A 19,588-nucleotide genomic window follows, 5' to 3' on the forward strand; every position below is an offset into this window, starting at 1 on the left:
TACTTCCATTTTGGAAGCCAGTATTAGGATTAAATGAAATAAGGAATTTAAGTTCTCAGTAATTCAGTAGTAAAAGTCTGATAAATATTACTCTTATTATCTTATTACTATCGACAAGACAATCAGCGAACCTGGCATTTTTCTGAACATTTCAGGGTAGAATCTTGGCCAGTTCCTGTCATCATGTATGATTCTCCCAGATTGTAGTATCAGGGAGACATGGATTAAAATATCATTTCCATGTGGTACTTTCCTCCTCAGTCTTCCCTTCTGTAAGGTCAATTTTCCACAGCCTTCATTTATTATTCACCAAATATTTATTGAACACTCTCTCTGTGCCAGGTGCTGTGGATACAAAGATGAATAAGGCCCATCCCTGCACCCAGCGCACTTCCAGTGCAGAGGAAACTACTCAACAAATTGCTGTGTCCTATCTTCCCTTGGAGTCTGTGCCAAGTGGCTTGGCCCCAAAGACGGAACTTTTCCTTTCCTTTCTCCATCTTTGGAACTTGAGCGTTTTCACATCCCTTGTGGTTGCATCAAACTTCCGATATCAACCATCATCAAGTTTGAAGCAAGGGTCTTTGAGTGAAGAAGACCTGTATTTAAGACCAGTTCTGCCAGGTAAGGAATGTAAATCTCTTTCTCCTGAGAAAGAGAATGCTAGTGCTGCAGAAGCAGGAAAAAAGCCTGAGGAAAATGAAGAAAAGGAATCCAAGACTCAGCCAGAGCCTACAGCTCAACCTCAATCCCAACTTTAGTCCCAGCCCCAGTATCAGCCCCAACCAGTACTCCAGCCCTAGCCTCTGTCTCAGCCTGAGATTTTACCATTCACTATGTTTACAAGTACCACCTCAGATTATGCAAGAGCAAGGACATTTACGATCTGAGAGGAAAGAATTTCCTCCAGAATCTGTAAAACACACTGAGGCACAAGTAGAGCCAGTTTTGACAGTGCATTCAGAGAGCAACGCTCAAACCAAAACTAGAAGCAGAAGCAGAGGTCGAGCTAGAACGAAAACTAGCAAGAGCAGAACTCGAAGCAGTAGCAGCAGTAGTTCTAGCCTCAGTTCAACTAGTAGCAGCAGTGGAAGCCGTTCTAGAAGTGGTAGTAGTAGTAGAAGTAGTTCTAGCAACAGTTCTAGCACAAGTGGCGGTGGCAGCAGAGATAGTAGCAGCAGCACTAGTAGTAGTAATAGTGAGGGTCGAAGTCAGAGTAGGGGCCAGGGACATAATAGGGATAGAAAGCACAGAAGGAGCATGAACTGGAAAAGAAGGGATACTTCAGAAATGTGACTAGAAAGAAGTCTCAAATCTTCAAAAGGTGGTAGTAGTAGAGATACAAAAAGATCAAAGGATAAGAATTCCCGGTCCGACAGAAAGAGCTCTATGTCAGAAAGTAGTCAATCAGGTAAAAGATCTCCAGAGACCGAAAATCAGACAGGAAAGACAAAAGGTGTTAATGGAAGAAGCCAGGCTTTCTTAGCCTATTCTTTGCAGCAGCAAATTTCTTGATGGGTAAAAGGATTACCTTTCCTTATACGGAGGATGCTGCCTTAAGATTGTATGTTGTAAAAAATCTTTTTTTGGAAAATACAGACTTTGTTTATCAAACATTCTTGTACTTTTTTTGCATAATTTTGTAAGATATATTTCTCAAAATTATGTGAGGTTTCAAAATACTAAAAAGAATAATAATAGTAAAAGATTAACATCAGAAACAAAACAAAACAGAACAAAACAACCAGCTCTGTGCCACCACAGAAAACTTACATCACTTTTCCTAGCTTCAGTCTTCACAGTGGGGTAATAGTGCTCACCTTGTAGGATTGCTGTGAGCATTGAATGAGGGCAATCACCTGGTGCATGATGGGCTTTTCCTGACCAGAAGACAGTGCTTCCGAAGCAGGATTAGGCTGTGACTAAGTCAATAACTTTAGTTAAGTAGCTGTAACCGTGATGGTACGTGCATTATCCCAACCAATAAAATCCAAGAATTTCTTTCATTTAGTTTAATTTTCTATTTATTTCCAAAAGGCCAAAGTATCTCGACATCATTGACTTTTTGATCTTGACAAGGTCAACCTCTCTGTGCCTCAGTTTCCTCATCTGTCGGAGTGGGCATTATATAATCTCTAAGGCCTCTCCCATCTCCAAGAGTCTAGGTTTCCATGGGCAGCCATGAGCAGGGCAAGGAATGAAACTCTTATTTCCTGTTTGTCTTTAAATTAGGTCTCAAGCAGTAAGAGTAGAGCAGGATTAAAAAGTGTAGAGTCACGGGAAGGTGGGAGGAATGATTTAGCTGGGTCTGAGGAGGCGTGATTGATGAAATTTAGCAACAGTCGATGTAGACTAAATATCAAGGAAAAGCTCTCTGACAGTGAGAGATCAGCCTTCTTAAAAATTCCTAGCATTTACACTCAGCGTGTCTCTGCTGTCCTCAAGAGGGGCTCACATGGACCTTTGTTGGAGGGGCTCTGGCTTTTAGTGGACCCGATGTTTAAAACCTTTGTTGGCTAGGGGTGAGGAGGAGTGGAGGTGAGCTCCTGTTTTTACGAGTAGACTTCTATGCATGGATGGGCAGAGAGTAGAGAGTTTGAATATGCATCAAAGCTGTCTGAATAAGACTGGTATCAGCTCCCTCAAGAAGCTTCTGTCCCCTAACCACTCTTTGAAGCAGGTTTAACCATCTCCATGGTACAGATAAAGAGACTATATAGATCCAAGCAGTTCAAGGATTTGCCTGGGATCACACAGAGAGCAAGAGGTGGTAACTGGATTCAAACCCAGATCTCTAATTCTAAAGCCCAGAACTATGAGCTGATAAGTCGTATCAATACTCTGCATACCCAAGCAAGCACCCTGATCTCAATACTGCCTCAATAAGTATTTAGTACATGAATGAACTAGAAAATAAAGCTTGGTACTTTAATCTCAAAACATTAGTCATACTAACCTGTGAGTCAGGACAGACTAACAACTGGGTTACTATGTACCTGGCACCACAGTGTTTGCCACACACACTTCTTACAAGGAGCAATCAGTTGTGTGAGGGGTAGGGGAAGCTGTGAGAAGATGGGAGAGGCAGAGAGGAAACTTGTTGATCAATTTCCATGTTACCGACGAGAAAACAGATCTGCAAAATCTAAGTAGCAATGTCACAACTAAGTTAGTAGCAGAATCAGACTTGAAATTCTACTTTTATAACTTCTAACCCAATGCTTTTCTTTTTTTTTATTTTAGAATTTTTTTTAATTTTTTTTATTTTATTATTTTTTTTGTGCGTGTACCGTCAAATCAGATCTGACTGGTACAGGAGGCGATTGCCCCTCCTTCCCCGGCAGAGCATCTGGTGGATTCGAACCGTGCACCTCTGGGATTGTAGTTGCAGCTTCTTGCCACTAGGCCACAAGAGCTCCCCAAACCCAATGCTTTTCTTGTCATTTCTTCTTTAATTATACCATTGCCCTAGGGGTGGAATAAGTGCTCAGCTGCCAACTGAAATATTGCCAGTTCAAATCTACCAGGGGGTCCGTGGAGGGGGGGAACACCTTACCATCTGCTTCTGCAAAGATTGTTGTTGTTGTTAGGCAATATTAAGTTGGTTCCCACTCCCATAAGACCCTCTGTACAGCATAAAGAAGCACAGCCTGAGCCATTGCTATCCTCACTGTCTTTGCTGTCACCAAGCCCATTGTTGAAGCCACTGTACTTCCTCTTTTTTACCAACTCTCTACATGTCCTACCATGATGTCCTTCTGCAAAGACAGCCCATCCTGATGACATGTGAGATGAAGTCTCTCCATTCTGATGTCTAAAGAACTTTCTGGAGAACTTCTTCCTGGATATATTTGTTTGTTATTTTGGTTGCCATTGTTAATTTCATATTCTTCACTAACACCACAATTCAAAGGCATCACTTCTTCTTTAATCTTCCTTATTTGTTGTGTAGCTTTCTCAGATACATGAGGCAATTGAAAATATCATGGCTTGGGCCAGGTGCACCTTAGTCCTCAAAATGGCAACCTTGCTCTTTAGTACTGTATAGACATCTTTTGCAGCAGATTTTCCCAACACAATACTTAGTTTGCCCAATGCTGCTTCCATGGGTGTTGACTGTGTAAGTAAAAGGAAATATCTGAATCTCATAAAGATTACAGCCTAGGAGACTCTGTCTTCTATAATAGCCATGAGTCAAAACTATCTTGATGGTACAGTCTCCCCACCCCCTACATGCCTTAACTGGGACTTGAGTTCTACTGAGAACCAGTACCTGTAATAGGAAACTGACTATGATATGAGTTCAGTGCTGGCTTTGAAAGAAGAGAGCCCAGAGAAACCCTCAATAAGGATAAAATAAGTGATGATTAAGAAGCAAAACAGTCGGTGGTGTAGGGCAAGTCGTTTTAATTTCTTGAAGTTCAGCTTCCCTCTGTGTAAAAATGGAGGGTGTTGACTACCCTTCTCACCCATCCCATTCTTCCCACTGAGGGCTATTTCTTATAAAAACTGTACATGGAAAATGTTGCACGTAGTAACTCAGTTAATTCCAACTCATGGTCATCCCTGTGTGTCAGAGTAGAATTGGTCTCAATAGGGTTTTTAATGGCTGATTTTTCAGAAGTATATCAGCAGGCCTTTCTTCTGAGGTGCCTCTAGGTGAACTTGAACTTCCAACCTTTGGGTTAGATACCAACATTGTTAACTGTTTATACCACCCAGGGATTCTGGTGCAGAGTAGAAACGCCATCCAGGGTGCCACTATCATTGTTAAGAAGAGAAGGGGATCATGCTAGAGGTCTGCCTCTTCCCAGATTGGGGCACTGTTGACTTGCTCACAGATAAGAAAGAGAGCCGATCTTCAAGTGAGCCTGAAACTCTGACTCTGCACATTTTTAATAAGCTCAGAGCACAAATGATTCTGGGCCCTCTCAGTCTCCTGTGCGTCAGGGGCTTTGCACAGTGATTAAAATGCAGGTCACTCATCAGGCGTTTTGCGGTTCATTCTGACCTTCCTGACTCAGGGACATTTTGGGAAACACCCACCGACTCCTTTGCACAGCAGAGGTGTAAAGGCAGTGTCCCTGTTGGATCCCCTCTCGGCCCCTTGCCCAGCACTGCAGCTCTTTCCCGCTGGCCCCCCACCCACACCCGCTGATAGATGGAGCCAGGTATTTGCAAATAGCTTAGGCACACATGCACACAATCAATATCACAAAAGATAAATCTGCAGCAATTGACTCCAGGCTGTACTGTCACTAAGTGACGATGAAAAATGATCAGCACTTGAATACATTGCATTTTTATCTTTAAATCTTTCTACAGAAGTGGTGTCAATATCAGAGCACTAAATAATCTCTAGATAGCAGGAAGATGCAAGAACATTTTTTTTTCTTTATGGAAGATGGATGTAGCTTTTTCAGAGACCTTAAATACTGAAACAAGGAATTAGCTCTCTAAATGCCCTACGATGACTGGCCGCCTTGTCAGTCCTCCGAGGGCGATTTGAATACCTAACTCCACTCTTCCATCAGTGTTCTTTAAATAACAGTTCTTGGCTCCGAGGACGTGAGGCCCTTTCCAAGCCCTAATGAATCCATCAATCAAGGCTCGCTTGCTGCATCTTCTTTCTTGGGCCAAGCTCAGCCAGCCAGCCAGTGGAGACATTGAGGCAGGGGAAATGTAGAATCCTGTATAACCAATGCTAAGTAGAAAAGCAATCATTGCCCAGAGTCAACAGTATGTGTCTAAATGGGGCAAGTCTAATTTCACTGTGGGCCCTAACATGAAATTTCAGTGAGTAATTTATTTGCTGGATCATCATCATGAATTGCTTGCTGGACCTTGCGATGTGACAGACATTAGCAGTACAGAGGAATCAGCCTTACAATTAGGAGTTGACAAGGCACTGGTGTGGAAAGGTTTCTTGTTTCCATTGGGTGGTGACTGTGCCAAGAACTATGCTCAGAGCTTGCCACACACTCTCTCAGCTGAGAGTCACAGCTGTCTTGTAAGATAGGGATCATTAACTCCACTTTACAAACAAGGCAGTGCAGCCAGTAAGAGAGCCAGAGTTTAGACCTGATCTGTCTGACTCCTACTGATCTAAAAGCTTGTGTTTCAAATCTACCCAGAAGCATCGTGAAAGAAAATCCTAGAGAGCTGCTTCTGTAAGGATGACAGTCAAGAAAACTCCATGGAAAAATTCTATACTATAATTGACTCAGTGGCAAAAGGTTTAGTTGAGTTTGTCTGATACACAAGTTGTCACCTCAGTCTTCACAAGACCACCTTTGTCTGTGTGTGTCTTGAAGTAAGGGGGCAGGGAGTCAAGAGTTGACATGAATGGCAACCTACATGGACTGTGTAACCTTTGATAAGCTACTATCCTCTTGGAGGTAGTTTCCTTCTAAATAAAACAAAGAGAATTAGGCTCAATATTCCAAATAGATGGGTGGATCATGTCCCAGCATTCACTGAGAGCCTGCTGCTTGCCAGGCAAAGCCAGGGAGGGCAAGTGTGGAGGAGGCACATCCCAACCGATGTGTACAATGGTTTCTTATCTGCCATGAACAATACACTCTCTGCTTGATGAATGGAGGGAGAGAAGTTACAGGTACCCATTTCTACTCATAAAGTCATTTAAAAAGAATTCAATATTTCTCAGCTCTGTGTGTGCTTGGCATTGTGAGGGTTTGTTATGGGACATACAGACAAGACAACAAAGTGTCTACCTTGAAAGATTTTGTAATTATGCTGGACAAAGGAGACTTGTACCCAATATTGTGTATTATCAAGCAGGGGCTAGAGGGCCAGGGGAGATGCACACAAGAGTGAGAGCACCGAGGGATGGAGTCCAAAGTAGTTATTCATTAGAAAATTGAGTTAAGATGGGGCCCCAACATTGGAACGGAAATCCTTTTTCAATCTAGCTCTAACAAGAATCACCATGGAATATGTAAGCTTACACATTTGATCACTCTGAGAAATAGCCCATGAATCTCTTGCTGACTTGGAAAACAGTCAAATATAATCAAAGTGACCAGAGTATATCATCAGGAGTGTAACTGGAGAGAAAGTGGTAACCTAATCAATTGTATTCTAACCTGTCTGAAGAGAAACTATTAACAGAAAAGTATTGGTCAGCATGAAGTGTAAAAGAAGGAGAACTGGATAGCGGGAACCAGTCAGTCTTTATCCAATACCACCCAAGGGAAAGAAGCACTGTCTGAGGCAGCGTTTTTGAACATCCCTTCCTCAGCATGCCGATTTTCTGAAATGCTTAGGTTCTAAGGACCATAAGTGGGAAATGCTTCCCATCACACCCCCTCTGCAAGAGTCTGTTGACTCTAGACATTATGAATTGAAGTCCGTTGAAATTCAGAGAAGTTCTGCAGTAAATCAACCTTCTTAACTTCTGTTAACATGAAATTTCCCAAAGCTTTTTTGGGGGAAGATGTGGAAGAGAAAAGTTTATGAATAAAAACCCACACACAGTTTAGAAAAGAATAATGTAAAGATTTAGATCAAAGCAAGAATCGGTCTTACAGAAAGAGACAGATAATGAAAAGTAGTAGGAGACAATTTTGGAGGAATGAGATGCCTTAAATGATAAACAAAGATCTATAACAGATGAGAAAGCTCTCCTAGATACAGTGAATTAGACGAGAAAAGCTGGATGCAGGATGGTACATAGTAGTGTGTAAAGTATGCTTTCATTTGGTTTTGTTTTGTTTTGGAAAAGAGATAAGTATTCACACATACATCTGTTTATAAAGGCACAAGACACTTACAGAAATAGAAACAAGAGATAAATAATGTTGGCTGATGTCAGGGAACAAAAGAGGAGGAAGTTAGATGTTTTATACAATCCTTTCAAATTTAGACCATGTAAAAATATTATTTATTGCATGTCTCATGGTATACAAATCACAAGCTGGTGTTTAGGAAATGGTAAATATGAATGACTGAGTAGAACTATGCTCTAGAGAATTTTCAGTGACTGATTTTTCTGAAGTAGATAACCATATATTTCTTTGGAGGCACTGCTTTTCCATTAGCAGATGAGTGTGTTAGCCATCTGGATCACTCAGGGATTACAGTACATGGGTATCACTAAATATGGGTGAAATTAAAAAATGACTATTCCTCAGATAGTCATCATTCTGCATTCTTTGGGATAAAGTTCAGACCTTAAGTTCCCTTCCTGCCCACCCCTCCCCCATTCCTCTTTACTTCCATATTCTTTTTCTGACTCTAGCTGCACTGGTGATATTGTAGGTCCTCTTCAGACAAACTACTGTCTTTCACTTTTCCCAGCTTTTACACAAGTTAATCTTTCACCTTGGAATACCGACTTTTCAAATGATCACTTAGGAAATCTGAGTTCCTCATTCAGGTCTCACATTAGGTATTCCTGACTCACCTCCATTAACTCTCTGCTTTTGCGTGTAGGCCCTGCTTCTGGCTCCATTGATGCTGACCATGGTGCTGAAAATGCATAGATTAACAGGGTTAACAAATTCTAACTTTAGGGAACTCAGATGCTATAGAAGTTTTGGTGGTACAGTAGTTAAAAGATTTGGATGTGAATAGTTAACACATTCAGCTGCTAATTGAAAAGTTGTTATTGTTGTTATGTGCCATCAAGTCACCTACAACTCATAGTGACCCTGTGTACAACACCAAACCCTGCTCTATACTGTGCTAATCTTACTGTCTCTTATACACCTACCGCCGTTACTCCAGGTACTGAATCAATCCATCTCATTGAGAGTATTCCTCTCTTGTGCTGTCCCTCCACACTCCCAAGCATGACATCCCTCTCCAAGGACTGGTTCCTTCTTGCAACATGCCCAAAGTATGTCAGATAAAGCTTCAGAATCCTTGCCTCTCTTAGCAGTCCATGGTATATTCAATACTCTTCTCCAGCACCACAGCTCAAAGGTATCAATTCTCCTTCTATTATCCCTAGTACTTGTCCAGTTTTCCAATTCATAGCAAGAAATTGCAAAAGATCATGGCCTGTATCAGGTGCACTTTAGTCTCCAAACTAACATCGTTGCTCTTCAGTACTTTGGAGATAGCTCTGACAGCAGACTTTCCCAATGCTATTCATTTTTTAATTTCCTGGCTGCTGGTACCAAGAATGTTTCACTAGTTACTGAAGAAAGAAGCCAAGTCTGTTTTCACAAAGATTTACAGCCTTGGGGATCTAGTTCTGCTTTGTATAGGGCCAATATAAGTTATAATCACCTTGTAGTAAGTTTGATTTTTGTTGTGCTGCTTTAGGGAAGGAAATGGAATATATACAAATAACTAAATAAATAAACCCAAAATTAATAGTGGCCCCTTTCACTCACATAGCTCTATTTAGATTATAAGTTATACAGTCACCCTATTACATTGTTGAGCACCGCCAAGTTGGAATAGTCTCATTGCTGATCCTCCAGTGGGTTTTCAGAGGCAGTAAATCAAGTCACATCCAAAAATTTACAAAATTCAGCTGAGATAGACCAAGGTAGTATTTTCGTTCTTGTGTACTTGTTTTCATTTTATTCCATTTCAGTTTGAACTTGCACATGAGTAATTGATGATCTGTTCCACAGTCAGTATCTGGCCTGGACTTGATATTGAGTTTCTCCAGTGATTTCTTCCACAAGTCAGTCTGATTTCTATGTAGTCCATCTGGTGAGCTCCATGTGTAGAGTCACTTTTATGTTTTAGAAAGGTGTTTGTGATGAATAAATCATTGAACATACAAAATTTGATCATTCTATTCCCAGCCTCATTTCTGTCACCAAGTCCATAGTTTCTGGTTACCCTTCCTTTTTTTGTTTCCAACTTTTGCATTTCAGTCACCAATTATCATTACTTCACCTTAATTGCATGCTTGTGCCTTTTTGACAGCAAAATTTGGTAAAAGTTTCAATTTTCTCCTCTTTGGCTTTAGCTGTTTGTGTGTATATTTGAATAGAAGTCATGTTTATAGGTCTTGCTTCTATGTGTGTGCATAGTTATCACTCATAATATTGTACTTCAGCAGAGAACTTGAAATTGTCTTTTAAAACTATAAATGTCACAACCTTTTTCCTGTTTTCCATTCCCAGCATAGTATATTGTCTGATTCAAAGTGGTTAATGCCAGTCATCTCACTAATGCCTAGAAAGTCAATGTTAATGCATTGCATTCCATTTTTTACAACCTCTGATTTTCCTACATTCATAATATATACATTTTACATTCCAATTATTAAGAGATGTTTGCAATTGTTTATTTTCATTTGAATTAACTTCCAATCAGGGCTCTACCTCTGATATTATAGCTACTATGATCCTTTGTTATTCATAGGGTTTTGAGAGGCCTGCCATTTCAGAAGTGATTGGTCAATACTGTTTCTTAGTCTGTCTTAATCTAGGAGCTCTGATGAATCCTATACACCATGGGTGATCCTATTGGCAATTGGCACACCAGTGGTATAGTTTCCAGCACATCACAGCAACTCAAAAGTTACTCAGTACAGTGAATTGACAGACAAGTGCTGTACTTATAAGAAAAAATGCTAAATAAGCATGTATATATACACACACCTAAGCTATAAAATAATTAGCTATGTGCAAATCATTCCTGCAATTAAAAATGTTGTTGTGTACCATTCAGTTGCTTGTGACTTGTAGAGACCCTATATACAACAGCCTTAACCTTTGCTCTATCTTGAAACAACTTCATTGTTTCTGACACATCCACCCTCATTACCCCAGTCATTGAGTCATTCTATATTACCCAGGGTCTTCCTGTTTTTCACTGTCTCTCCACCCTTCCACACGTGATGTCCCTCTCTGAGGACTGGTCCCTTCTTGTAACATGCCCAAAGAATGTCAGATGGAACTTCAGAATCCTTGCCTCCAAGGAGCAGCCTGGTTTCACCCTCTCCAGAACAAACTTGTTTGTTCTCTTAGCAGTCCACAGTATATTCAATATGGATTAAATATCAACATCAAAAAAACAAAGATTTTCACTACTGGGCCAATTGCCAGTATCGTGATGGATGGTGAAGAGACTGAGGTTGTTAACAGCTTCAGCTTGCTTGGCTCCAAAATCAATACTTTTGGTCCTAGAAGCCAGGAATCAAAAGATGAATTGAGTTGGGAAAATCTGTTGTTAGGGACCTCTTCAGAGTACTGAAGAGTAATAATGTCAGTCTGGAGACTAAGGTGCACTTGATCCAGGCCATGGTCTTCACAATTACCTGCTATGCATCACAGAGATGGACAATGAATATGGATGGTAGAAGAAGAATCATTGCCTTTTAGTTGTGGAATACAACATGTTGTTGTTGTTGTTATGTGCTGTCGAGTTGCTTGTGACTCATAGCAACCCTGTGTACAACAGCCCTAAACTCTGCTCTGTCCTGTGCCGCTTGCACTGATACACCCATCCCAATTACCCCAGTCACTGAATCAATCTACCTCATAGAGGGCCTTCCCCTCCTGTGCTGTCCCTCCACCCGACCAAGCATGATGTCCCTCTCCAAGGACCAGTCCCTCCTTACAACATGTCCCAAGTATGTTAGATGGAGCCTCAGAATCCTTACCTCCAGGGAGCCATCTGGTTTAGCCCTTTTCAGGATGAATCTGTTTGTTTTCCTAGCAATTCATGGTACCCTCAATACCCTTCTCCAGCACCACAGCTCAAAGGCATCAATTCTCCTTCTGTCCTCACTGTCCAACTCTCTGATGCATAACAAGTGATAGCAAAGATCAGATGCACCTTAGTCTGCAGAGAGACACCATTGCTCTTCAGTACTTTGGAGAGGTCCCTAACAACAGACTTTCCCATCGCAATACGTCTTTTAATTTCCTGGCTACTGATGCCAAGAGTGTTGACTGTGGAGCCAAGCTAACTAAAGCTGTGAACAATCTCAATCTCTTCACCATCCATCCTGATGCTGCCAATTGGCCCAGTGATGAGAATCTTTGTCTTCTTGACATTGAGCCTCAATCCATATTGGAGGCTGCAGTCCTTGACCCTCTGCAGCAAGCACTTCAGGTCCACCTCAGTTTCAGCAAGCAGGGTTGTGTCATCTGCATATCGTAGAATGTTAATAGGTCTTCCACCAATCTTGATCCCACATTTCTCCTCATAGAGCCCAGCCTCCCAGATAATCTGTTCTGCATACATGTTGAAAAGGTATGGAGACAGGACTCATCCCTGGCATATGCCCTTCCCAATTTTGAACCATGCAGTGTTTCCTTGCTCTGTTCTGACGACTGACTGCATCCTGGTCAAAGTATAGGTTTTGTATTAGCACGATCAAGTGTTCTGGGATTCCCATTCTTCTCAGAGTTAGCCACAGTTTGTTATGATCCACATAGTCAAATGTCTTTGCATAATCAATGAAACACAGATATACATTCCTCTGGTATTCCATATTGAGAAATAAATCAGGCATATGAAAAGTATAGTGAAGAGCCCTCTGAAGCCATTGGCAACATGACAAGCTGGGGCCCTGGGTGGGGCTAGATACTTCCAACTAAAGCCCATGGCTAACACAGCAAAACTTCCAGAAATTCAGGCTGGGTTTAGAAGAGGTTGTTGTTGTTGTTCTTATGTGCCATCGAGTCGTTTGCGACTCATAGCGACCCTATGTACAACAGCCCTAAACCCTGCTCTATCCTGTGCCAATAGCACTGACACACCCATCCTGATTACCCCAGTCACTGAATCAATTCATCTCATAGAGGGTCTTCCCCTCCTGCACCGTCCCTCCACCCTCCCAAGCATGATGTCCCTCTCCAAGGACCAGTTCCTCCTTGCAACATGCCCAAAGTATGTCAGACAAAGCCCCAGAATCCTTGCCTCCAAGGAGTAGCTTGGTTTAACCCTCTCCAGGAGGAATCTGTTTGTTTTCCTGGCAGTCCAGGGTACATTCAATACTCTTCTCCAGCACCACAGCTCAAAAGCACCAATTCTCCTTCTGTCCTCCCTAGTCATTGTCCAACTCTCTGATGCATAATAAGTGATTTCAAAGTCCATGGCCTGTATCAGGCGCACCTTAGTCTCCAGAGAGACACTGTTGCTCTTGAGTACTTTAGAGAGGTTCCTAACAGCAGACTTACCCATTGCAATACATTTTTTAATTTTCTGACAAACGCCTTTGTATAATCAATGAAACACATATAGACTTTCTTCTGGTATTCCCTGCTTTCACCTAAGATCCATCTAACACCAGCTACAATATCCCTAGTACCGTGACCCCATCTAAACCCAGCCTGGACTTTCGGCAATTCTCTGCTGATGTGCTGTTCCAGTCGTTTTTGGACGATCTTCAGTAGAATCTTGCTTGCACGTGAAATCAATGATATTGTTCTGTATTTTCCACACTCCATTGGGTCACCTTTGGAAAGAGAAAAAATATAGATCTCTTCCAGTCAGTTGGCCAAGTGGTTGTTCTCCAGATTTAGAAGAGAATTTGGAAAAAGAAAAAAAAAAGGCGAGGACTTGGCACCAGGGGTATCATTGCTGATATGTTTGATCCTTGCTGATAGAGAATATTAGAAGAAGGTCTATTTTTATGCTTTATTGATTATACAAAGGCATTTGGCTCTGTGAATCATAACAAATTATGGCTAACATTCAAAAGAATGGGAATCTCAGGACACTTAATTGTGTTCATGCAAAACCTTTACCTAGATCAAGAGGCTGTTGTGAAACAGAGCAAGGGAATACTGTTGTTGTTGTTGTTGTTATGTACCTTTGAGTCAACTGCAATTCATCATAGTCTATGAACAATAGCTCTGAACCCTGCCCTCCATGCTTAGAACGATGTTAGTGAAGATGTGAGGGAATTAAAACCCTTATCCATTGCTGAAGACAATGCAAAATTATCTAACTAGTGCCAAGAACAGTATAGGGTTTTCTAAAAAGTTCTGAAAATAGAACCACCTTATGACTCAGCAATTCCATTTCTAGGTATATACCTCAAAGACTTGAATGCAGACAGACACTTGTGCACCAATGCTTATTCTTAGTAAACAAGTTGTGAAAACAGCCCAAAGCCCATCAATGGATGAATGGATAAATAAAATGTGTGTGTAAGAGTGTGTCGTATGAATGGAATACTACCCATCTAGTAATAGAAATGAATTCTTGATACTTGCTACAGCATGTATTAACCTTGAATACATTATACTGAGTGAAAGAAGTAAATCACAAAAGAATAAATATTTACCTTAGTTATATAAAAATACAGGAAATCCCACACATATTTATTAGTATTTATAAGGAGTAGGAGGGAAGGCATTGATTAAGTGTAGAGTTTCACAGCTGGTTAATATAATTTCTGTCAATGAATTGTACACCTCTAATATGTTGAATTTGTGGTGGTTAAGGTTGTATGCTAACTTGGCTACCTATGATTCTCTGGTCTAGTATTATGGTAGTAATTTCCTTGATGAGATTTGGTGTAATAATTTCCTTGGTGATATCTTACATAGTATAGTTGCCCCCTTGATTATATCTGAAAAGAGTAGCCAAAAAAAAAAAGGAGTTTCATGGGGGGGGGTGGCCTATATAGAAGATGATAGATAGATAGATAGATAGATAGATAGATAGATAGATAGATAGATAGATACTGGCAAAGTTCTCTAAGTCTTGCATCTGATGTTTCACTTCAAGTTCTTTGTACTTGTACCAATGTCTTGCTTTCCCTACTGATCTTGGATTCACTTGCCAACTTTGTACTGTAAACCTCTACCATGACATGAGTTGGGAGAAGATCTCCCCAGAGGTGTCTCTCATGTCTACAAGTAATTTCTTTGAGCAAAAATAAATGTTTTTTAAATAAACAGATAGAACAATGAATTAGGGTGTTGGTTAAAAGCATTGAATGTACCATGGCTGCCAAAAGCACACACAAATCTGTCTAGGAGGAAGTGCAATCAGGGTACTCCATAGAAGCAGAGTATGAGAGAGAGAAGTTGAAGCTCAGTGAGATGGATTGACACAGTGATTGCAATGAGCTTAGACAGAGTGGAGTTAGCGAAGGAAGAACAGGATTGGGCAAGGTTTTCATTTACACATAGGGCCATAATTAATTGAAATTGACTCAGTGGTACCAAAGAACATGTTACACTTAAGTGCATCTGATTCAATCCATGGTGTTTGTAATTGCTTCCAATGCATCTGAAAGTTGGACAGTGAATAAGGATAGAAGAAGAATAGATACTTTGAATAATGGTGTTAGTGGAGAATATATGCCATGGACTGTCAAAAGAACAAACTGATCTATCTTGAAAGAAGTGCAACTAGAATGCTCCTTAGAGGCAAGGAGGTGAAACTTCATCTCACTGACTGGGCATATGCTCAAGTGAAACTAATCCTTGTAGGAAGACATTATACTGGGAAAGACGAGGGATCAGAGAAAGAGAGGAAGACCCTCCCTCCACAAGAGGGATCGACACAGTCACTACCAAATGGGCTTAAATAGGACAGAGATAGTGAAGATGGGTGCAGAACAGGACAAGGTTCATACCTGTTGTTCATAGAGTCACAATGAGTCATTAGTTGACTTAACAGAATGTAAAAGTAGCATGTAGTATATGCAATTTAGGTTTGCTTCTCGAGAAAACTCAATCTAAGACTGTGCTTTTTTTAAATAAAATTTTTCTTTTATACTGGTTTACTTATAAAGTTTATATACATTGTTTTTCACACGGAATCTTTCCCATTTCCTTTATCCACTCCTCCCTTCACCCATCAAATTGTGACACCCCCCCTTTCCTCTACCCCCTCATCCGTCCTTACCCCTCTGCTTGCACTCTCCACCCCTTGGATCCTCATACATGTTCTACAACAATGGTCTTATACAATATTTGTATAATGTACTTATACTATACTATATACTGATACTGTATTTGTATAGGACTGTGTTAGTTCTTTTAGCATAATGTTTTCCAGTCCCTCCCAAGTTAGGTAGCAATTTACAAAATCATTGCTCCTGCATCTGCTTAGTATCCTATAGTGTGAATGTACCATAATTTCTCAATTTATTCCATTGTGATTGGACATTTGGGCTGTTTCCATGTTTTCGCAATGGTGAACAATGCTGCTATGAACAATGCTGTACAAATCTCCGTTTGTACCTCAGTTCTCATTTTCTTGGGGTATATTCTCTTATTGGCAGTGATTTTGAACATTTCCTCATGTGTCTATTGGCTATCTGGATATCTTTCTCTATAAAATTCTTTCCATGTCTTTTGCACATTTTGTAATTGTGTTATCAACTCTTTTTCTTGTGGAGGCCTTGTAGGATTCTGTAAGCTTTTGACATTAGAACCTTGTCTGAAATGGTATTCCCAAATGTGTTTTCCCAGTAAGTAGATTTTCTTTTCACTCTGTTGGAAAATGTTTTTGATGCACACAGGGATTTAATCTTTAGAAGGTCCCAACCATCATTTTTATCCTCTCCAGATTGTATCTTTCTGGTTGTATTTGGCAATCTTCTTATACCATAGACTAGGCTATCTAAGCTTGATCCCAGTTTGTTTCTGATAAACTTCATGGTTTAGGGCTTTACTCCCAGGTCTCTGATCCACGTTGAGTTTTGTGTATAGTATAAGATGTGGGTGCTGTTTCAGCTTTCTGCAGATAGCAGTCCAGTTTTGCCAGCACCATTTGTTAAAGAGGTTGTCATTTCCCCACTTGATAGGTTTTATTTCTTTACCAAATATCAGTTGGCCATAGATAGATGAGTCTATTTCTGAGTTCTCAATTCTGTACCATTTTGGTCTATGTGCCTGCTATTGTTTTGGTTACTACCGTTGTGTATTAGGTTTTGAGGTCAGGAAGTGCTATGCCTCCCACTTCATTTTTGTTTTTCAGAAATGCTTTCCTTATTCAGGGTATCTTTCCTCTCCAGATAAACTTGACAATTTCCCTTTTGGGAAATTACAGGATTGGGTTGAATATGTAGATTGCTTTTGGCAGGATTGTATTGAGTCTTCCGATCCATGAACAAGGAACATTTCCCATTTATTTAGGTCTTTTATTATGTCTTGTTTGGAAGCAGGTGTGGCATCCATTTCCTAAACAACATGCCTCCAGAAACTATGAACTTTGATAAATGTTGATAGTTGTAGAGGGCTTCAGGCCTTTTGTTTTTGTTTTGTTTTGTTTTTTAATTTATTATTAATTTCAATGAAAATTTACAGAGACTTTGGATTTTCACTCATTCATTGTTGCACTTTTCTCCCCTCCCAACCCCGCCCCCCCCAGTACATTACCCTCTTGGAAAAGTAAAAGAAAAATTCTTTCATTGTTTTACAAACCCTCCCCCAGGTCCACTTCACTATGCAACCTTCGCTCTGGACTCCTGTCATGACAAAAGTACCTAATCACATATCCCTTTTAAATAATTTTCTCCCTCATCTTTCTCAGTCTTTCCCCAACCCTGAGGTCAGTCCTGTTCTACAACAGTGGTACCATGCAGTATTTGTCCTTTTGTGACTGACTGAGATACTTCACTCAGCATAATGTCCTCGAGGGTCACCAATTTTGAATAATATTGCATGAATTCCTTGTTTTTCAATGCAGCGTAGTATTCCATTGTGTGAATATACCACAGCTTCTCTATCCATTCATTTGTTGATGGACACTTAGGTTGTTTCCAACTCCTTGCTATTGTGAGCATAAACATGGGTGTGCATATATCTGCTTGGGTGTCAGTTATGGTCTCTTTGGGGTCTCTTCCCAGTAGTGGAATTGCTGGGTCAAATGGTATCTCTATTTGCAACTTTTTGAGAAAGCACCATACCGCCTTCCAAAGTAGTTGCATCATTTTACACTTCCACCAACAGTTTCTCCACAACTTTGCCAGCATTTGTTGCTTGCTGTTCTGTTAAATTTTGCTATTCTGACTGGGGTCGAGATGATATCTCATAGTTGTTTTGGCTTCAGGCCTTTTGTTCATAGGGTGCCTATGAGTCATGCTTGACTCGAAGGCAACCAATAACAACAACTGCAAAAATGTTCTGTAGTTTTCTTTGTATAAGTCTTTGTATCTTTAGTTAGGTTCAGTCCCAAGTATCTCAATTTGTGGTTGGCTATTGTAAATGGTATTGCTTTCTCAATTTCCTTTCTGAATTATCTTTATTACTGTGGAGGAATTCTACTGATTTTAGGATATTGAACTTATATCCTGCCTTTCTACTAAGTAGATCTACTGGCTCTAACAGGTTTTTTTGTTAAGTCCTTGGGGTTTTCTGTGTACACTATCATAGTATCTGCTTATAGTGATAGTTTAACCATCTCTTTGCCATTCTGGATGTCTTTTATTTCCTTCTTTTGTTGTATTGTACCAGAAAACATTTCCAATACAGTATTAAATAGAAGTGGCAACAGTGGGCATCCTTATTTGGTCTCTGTTCTCAAGGAAAATGCCTTTAGTCTTTCTCCACTGAGAATGATGTTGACTCTTGGTTTTGCAAATTATACTTTTCACTATGTTGAGGAAATTCCCTTCTATTCCATCTAAGACAGTGTTTTTAAATAAACAAAAATAGAGTAGCTGCTAAGAATGCTTGTGTACATACACACTTTATGGGACTTGGTTCCTTGATTTTTCATGGGAAAATTTAATTAATTGGCCTAGTAACATGTTTAGTGTTTCTGTTGTACCTTCTAGATTTAGTGGTGACAAGGGTCTTAAAAGTGATCATTAATTGGTCAAGATAACTGGTCTCTACATCTGGAGCATCAAAACAAGAAGAAGACGCTCCAACGATTTAGACCCTCCCAGAAGAGCTGTGGGTGAGCATTAACATTACTGGTAAGTATATTCATTTTCTCCTGCACACAGAGCCTACTAATTGTTCCTAAAAGCCTTCTGAGGTCCCAACTCTTCTCACTATTTCTTAGTTGTTGGAATGGACAGAAAGCCTCATAAGCAGTTCCTTACTTTACCTCTACCTTGCATTCGAACTTCCGAGTTGTAAAACAACCCAGTGGTAGATGGAATTTGCTCCAGGACTTAAGAACCATAAATGACATAGCTGAGCCTCTACATCTTGTGGTTCCTAACCTGTACACTATAATAGACAAAGTGCTAGTCTATAGGCCTTTTATTGTAAGAACCACCTTCCCTCTGTAACTTGATTTGTGCCACTATTAGAACCTCTACTCGGAATATTATTGCTTTTTAATTTTTGACTCATGTCCTTTTAACTTGTTAGTTAAATTTGTGTCTTCTAGGATGCAACACATCCATGATACATCTTCAAGGATATGAACATGTACGGCTAAGCACAATTGATAACAGTGAATCTAAATTCCAAAATCAATCTCCATAATAGTCTATGTGTTTCCTACTGCCAAAGGGGCCCTTTAGAGTAGTGAGAGAAAATCTTCACCCTGAAACCTACAGCGTCCCTTTTCAGCAGGAAGTAGCTAAGAGAATACGCCATCCCCTTTTCCTTATGAATCAGGGTGAAGTCTCTCTCAGGGAGAAGAGATAGGGAATGGCAAAGTACACACTGACAAAGGAGATTAATCAGAACTGGCTTTGACAAGCACTGTGGCAACTGGACAATTA

At 40.3% G+C, this 19,588-nt stretch overlaps 1 pseudogene; it reads left to right on the plus strand.

Annotated features, from left to right (window-relative positions):
- Positions 1 to 359: 359 nt before the first annotated feature.
- On the plus strand, positions 360 to 1,463 carry LOC102865970 (annotated as a pseudogene).
- Positions 1,464 to 19,588: the final 18,125 nt, after the last annotated feature.

The sequence above is a fragment of the Elephantulus edwardii genome, unplaced genomic scaffold (genome assembly GCF_000299155.1).
Source record: "Elephantulus edwardii isolate Elephantulus edwardi_28Jun2011 unplaced genomic scaffold, EleEdw1.0 scaffold00141, whole genome shotgun sequence".
In the NCBI taxonomy this organism is placed as follows: Eukaryota; Metazoa; Chordata; class Mammalia; order Macroscelidea; family Macroscelididae; genus Elephantulus; species Elephantulus edwardii.